We start from the raw sequence: 6,772 nt of genomic DNA, 5'->3' as shown, positions 1-6,772 counted from the left end.
ATTCTTTATATGCAAGTACTTGTTCAATCTAAAAAAAGGTTAAGAATAAGACGCATGTTGAGGCGTTAATAGGTGAGACCTATATTATTAAGGAGATCTCAATATTTATCTCATACTATTTTGAATTTCATTTGAAAATAAGGATCAATCGTATTCCACAACATCATGATGGTGGTAAAGTGCCTTCAAGTGGGAACTTGTCAATATTCTCCAATCCTAGATGACCTATACCTAAAAATACTATCAAGGGAAGATATTTATCTGAAATAGAGTTTAGACAAGCACACAATTATGTTCTATTTAATTGTGTGAGCTGAGACCTTTTATTAAGTAAGTAGATGTTCGACTTAAACTTTATCAAGAGTGTACTATTTAATTATATATTGTGATATCATAAACTCATATAATTTGGAACAACTTTGTAGGCAACATCGATGATACTTACTGTCCAATAACTCACAGTTGACCGAATCCCAAATCTTTTAATTACGAGATGAATAATTTATCACATAGTTCAGAACACATGTAAGTCCTATCACAAACTCGTTATCTCTTGCATAATAATTAATTGTATGTCAATATTACAGAATATTTGTTTATTAATTATTGTTGTATTTAATATATAAGGTTTATCAAATGGGAAGTAATTCTGCTATTTCGCTTTCTTTACTAATTTTGGGCCCTAAAAGAAAAGTCAAGTACTATAATAGGTATTTTATCAATGGATGTCTTTCATACTAAAGAATACGAGCATAGAAAAAAGACATACAATAGTGGTATTTGTATTAAGGGATCAACTTCTAGTGAATTTGAAGTTGACTACTACAGTTGATTAGAAAAGGTCATCGAACTGCAATATCATAGCAAGCAAAATAGAGTGTTTTTATTCAAATGCTATTGGTATGACAAAACTGATAGAAGAATCAAAGTAGATCCTTATTATGGTCTCATTGAAATCAACTTAAAAGCTAGACACCACAATGTTTATGATGTCTTTGTTTTTGCAAAGTAATGCCAATAAGTTTATTACAAATACACCCTTTTCTTTAGAAAAAACCGATCAAGAGTTGATTGGTTATGCGTTTTTAAAACCAAACCTAAGGGTCGTGTCGAAGTTGTTCAGGATAAGAATGAAGATACAAGTGTGATAGATGAAATCTTTCAAGCTAGTGAGTTGGTTGAACCATATCAAGTTGCTCCTTCGATTGACTTAGAAGAAAAATCAAATTTTCATATTTTTTATGATAGCCTTGTTGATGTTGATGCAGAGAAGTTGAATGTTGTTTTGAGCTATAGTGAGCTAAAGAATGTTGATGAAGAAGATGATAACTACATTAAAGAGTGTAATGAAGCTGATAACAATTCAATTGAGGATGAAGATGAAAATTTTGATTAAATATGCTGTAAAGCCTTGTTTTTATAATGAAATATTATGGATGCTATTTTGGAACATTAAATATTTATTTTATAATTGTTTCCTATTGTTATTGTGTTGTGCGTGTTGTAAGTTTGCAATTTAAGCTTTTATGTAGGAGGATAGACAGACAATACAAACAAAACATGCAAAAGCTTAGCACAATTACTGACCGCTTGTGACTTGTCAATATTTTACCAAGAGTTGCAAAACATTACAGCATTTTGCCACAATCATCAACAACAATATCAACGGATTGTGACCCTTCAGTATTTTACTGAGAGTTATAAAAAAATTACAGCCCCTACCATAATAATCGATGGATGACGCATATTCTAATGGGTGGGACTGTCAAACTACCTGGTTGATCAACACATTTACCAACGGATTTGCTGATGGATACGGCAAATCCAATGCCGACAAAAATAAAAAAATCTAGAGAGATTTTCAAAATTTTGGTGCGAAAATCAATTGAATACCGATTGAAAATTACTGACGGAATTTAATGCCACTACCCAAGAAAATATTGTTCTATTTTCTGTCGATATTTTCATCGGAAAAATTGTAATATAAAACCTTTCACCACCCCCCCTGGTTCATTTTTTCTTCATTCCTCATTTCATCTTTTCTTCTCCCTTCTAATGGAGTTTTTATTGTTTTTATTGTAGTTTTCAACATATTAAAAGGTATGTATTCTCCTTTCTTTATCTTTGTATTTTTTACTTTTTTATTTTAATTATGATTATTTATTGTGGTGTTCTTTGTTTTGTGTATTATTTGTAGATAACATCTTAAAATCAACATGCTATTAAAGTAAACATTTCTGATTCCTGAAGTCTTTAGTTTTTTCTTTTTATTTGTTAAATTTATTTTATTTTGTATTGTCATAATAACTTGAAAATTTTGTTAAATTTGAATTGTTATTGTTGAATTTACCTTTAAAATTTTAATTGAAATATATAATTAAATTTAAGTAGTTTATCTTTATTTTATTATATTATTATTGTGTTTTTTATTATTTTGATTAATTGTAATTGATTTTTATGAATTTGTGTATATGTTAGTTGAAAATATATAGATGTTGAATTTCTATAGATATTAGGTTGTATAGAGTTAATTTTGCAATATTTGTCTAATTATCAATATTTGTAGGCATGAAAACTGTGGTAGACTCTAATATAGGAGAGGTGCTAGTGATTTTTTTTAATAATTGAATTTAATTATTTAATTATTCATATAAATTTATGTAGATGTGTTGAATGAAAATTTAATTATTTTATTGTTTGTATTGTAATAATTATTTGATAATTTAGTCTCTTTTAATTGTTATTGTTGATTTTTTCATGGAAATGGTAATTGTAAATGAAGAATTAAATTTCATTGTTTTATCTCAATTTTATTCTATTATTTAATTTTATGTTTTTGATTAATTCCATTAATTTTAATTGTCATTTATGCATTTCTATAGATGTTAGGTTGTATATAAGATTTTCCAATGGAGTTAATTGGTTTGTGGTTATTGTAAAGATTTACAGGTTTGAAAACTGTGAGTAGTCTCCAGTATAGGGGAGGTGCTGCCAAATTTTTTTAAATAATCAAAGTTAATTATGTAATTATTTGTATTAATTTATGTAGATAGGTAGAATGAAATCTATAACACGTCATCAGTAGATAATTGCAGCTAGTTCTTCATGCAGCGAAGAGGATATTTTCTTAGGTTCTGATCATGACAAGGCATCTGTGCCAACTTGTGATACTGCCTCTTCTAGCGCCGTTTCACAACGCAGAGGTGATGTGCCTTCCCCGTGGGGTCAATTCACTTGTAAGTACCAGGTATAATGGAAGGATGACCTTTAAATGTCAGTTTGTTTAGGTTATATATATACTAAAACCTAAACAAACTGATATTGAAATTTATGAACAACTAATTAATATTTTATTAATTTTATTTAATTTTAAGTTCATAAACATTGAGGCTACCCAGACAATAATATCAACGTTTAAATTGTTGATGGAGATTCCATTGTTTCAATGAGTTAGGTTTCCAAACATCCTGAGTGGAGACCTAATATCGATGTATTTCGGGTAGGTGTTAACTTTTAATTTCCAACTTATTTTTAATAAATTATTTTTATAATTTTATATCTTGTAATATTTTTATTTTTAAATGACTTATTTTTATACATGGCACAAATTTGAGCGCGGACAACAATGTTGTGAGAAGGGTATGAGAGAATCACATGGCAACTTACTAACATCAAAAATAATATTTATTTTTGTTTTTTAATTTTATGTTCTAAAGTTTAATTTGTTACTATGGAAGTAGATTGCGTGATATTTGATATGACACGTAATTAAAAAAAAGCAAAAATATATGTGAGAGATAACATTCTTGAAGAATGGAATAAGATGGTTGTTTGATGGGAATTCAAACCGCCATTCATCTTAGGGGATATATGGATAGCATGTATTAAGCACGCAACATCCGAGCGATTCACACAACGCTCACAGTCTGGTGCCAACAACCAAAATCGATAAATTCATGGTTCGGTGACCACGCACAGCTCCGTCCTGTTTAGTGCACATGTGAAGCTGATGGTAAGATTAATTTAAATAAAATATATTGTTAATTAATCTTTTGTTACTTATAAATATATTTAACTTGCAACCTTTTTTTTTCTTATAGGCTATGTCTCTTGGACGTGAGCCAAGCCCAATAAAGTTGTTTGTAGAGACGCACGTGCAGAGTCAAGATCGCCAAAAAGGGGTGCAACAATTTATGGACAACCATACTCAACACTTTATGGTATGTTTGTTCAATCATTTTATTTCATAAGTTGTAATTTTCTTGACTTGAATATGATGATTTAAAAAAAAAATTCAGGAGACCTATAATAGTCGGTTCATGGAGAGATATAAGGTGATCCTTTGACCCATCTGGATTTTGATCTAGATTTATGGATGGAAGTAGGATGATCTGGTGGACTCAATCAAAATTGGGTCTACAGGCTCTCCAACACTACGGCTGAAAACTTGCAGTCAGTCCATAGTGTCTCAACCGTTAGGAGCTCTCTATCAGTATCGAGCACCCAATCTGAGGAGTTCATGGCCTTGAAACAACAATATGAATGACTTGTGATGGATTATGATTAGCATCGTCAAATAGTCATAGAGATGAGATCAAGGATGGATGATAATACATGTGCAGCCCATTTTTGGTCGCACGGTCCGTTGGGAGCTCTCTATCAATATCAAGCACCCAGTCTGAGGAGTTCATGGTCTTGAAACAACAATATAAACGACTTGCGATGGTTTATGATTAGCATCATCAAATAGTCATGGAGATGAGATCAAGGATAGATGATAATATATGTGCAACCCATTTTTAGTCGCACGGTCCTGGAACAACCAACCTCCTCCTCCTACTCTGTTGTTATTCTATTTTAATTTTATCTTTTAAACACATTGAATTTGTAATGAATATTATAAAATAATTTTTTTATTTTTAATGTTTAATACAATTTTATTTGGTTATTTATTTGGGTTATTAGTTTTTTTACTATTAATAAATAATTTTTTTAGATATTTCAAATAAATACTGACAGCCTTATAGAAGGAATGAGGTCGTTGGTATTTTAATGAGAGTTGCAAAAACATTACTACCCATGCCACAATCACTGATGGCCATTCTGTCGGTGTTTACCATTGCTATTACCGATAGAATATATTTGTCGGTATTCTAAAATATTTACCACCCATGCCACAATCACCGACGTGCCTTCCATCAGTGATTAACATTGAAAATATAGATGAAATTATTCTGTTGGTAAAGTTCTCATTGGATTTTTTTTGGTGTGCTTCGCCATACGTAAGATGGTTAGTGTTTGGTTTTTTTATTTTCAGCATAGTTAGCGATGGAATGGGGAATTACTAATGATCAATATTTCGATGGATGCATTTTATCGGTAAGAATTTTACCAATGAAATACATGCCTTACATTGACGAAATTAATCCGTCGGTAAAATTGTTGAGTGACAATAGTGATGCAGTTGACTTTAATATCTGATCACTATATAGAAGTTATACTACTACAGAAACTTAAAAAAGATGTTTCTCTAGATCAAGTAATTATTTGACTCCACTTTTGATGAAATAAAACGTAACCTCATATACAGATAGTCTTACTGATATCACCCATACCAAACAACTTGCAAATCTTACCAAGGCTATTTGAAAATGGTTGAGCTGGCTCGCAAATTTGATAGTTGTAAACACTATGTCCTCCAAAGATATTTAAGGTGGTAAGGCTATGAATATTAAAGGAAGAGATAGTTTCCTATTTTTGATATCTACTTCATGTCTATCTATTGTGGAACAGAGGCCACTGTTAAAAGAATGCTTGTGGTTTCAATTGGTCATGACAAAACTAGGTAGATAACAGACAAATTTATAGACATCTGTTAGGTTGAGAACTCAATGGATCAGGTTTTATAATGAACTTAAATATATCGACATATAGTTATGGGGCTTTACCTAGATGAAAATAAAATTTTGTTCTCATGTTTAAGGTTAACTTTCTTGGGTTAAGATTATTGTCTTTTTTTCTCCTTTTTTTTTTAATATACATATAACTTAAAAACACAATGCATCTTTAACCCATGCTACAAGCTTTCATGCTAATGACTCCCATACCAGTTGATCTCAGGGCATTAGGTGTTGAGACACCCCTATGAGCTTAATAACTCGGGTTATAGATATTGATATATTGATAGTGCAATGTTTGATTCCCTTAAATTTTTCTCCTCAACCCATGTAACAAGCATTAGGCCAATAGCTCCAAAGTCAGTTGACTTTAGGGTATTAGGTGTTCAAACACCCCTTCAGGCTTAATTGCTTAGGTTAAGGAGGCTACGAAACCAAATTTATTTATGTTTTTATTTATTTATTTAATTATATTTATTATCATTTTTTTTTTGCAAATTTTATACTATCAATTTTCTTTAGTTGTTACCTTTAACAAAAGAGCATAAATAGTGTAATAATCCAATCTGTAACCCATAATCATATGTTAAAGTGTGTGTGTGAAAATAAAAATTTAAAAATACTTGTTAAATGAGTACATGAGCAAAATTAAGTGATAACAATGCGAGAGTTTGTAAACCTGAATAATTCAAGAAGTATTTTGATAGACCTTGTTATGAATATTGCAAATAACTATTGAAAAATATTTACCAAGATGCATCTCAAAGGTCAATAAAATTCCTTCTTACTCTGTCATTCTAATAACAGTTTTGTCAAATGGTTTTAATAATAGCAAAAATAGAGTTTTTTTTTAATGTCAATTACTACCCTTTCCA

The sequence above is a fragment of the Populus euphratica genome, unplaced genomic scaffold (genome assembly GCF_000495115.2).
Source record: "Populus euphratica unplaced genomic scaffold, PopEup_1.0 scaffold436.1, whole genome shotgun sequence".
NCBI lineage: Eukaryota > Viridiplantae > Streptophyta > Magnoliopsida > Malpighiales > Salicaceae > Populus > Populus euphratica.
The sequence above is the reverse complement of the archived record's forward strand: the minus strand, read 5'-3'. Positions refer to the sequence as shown.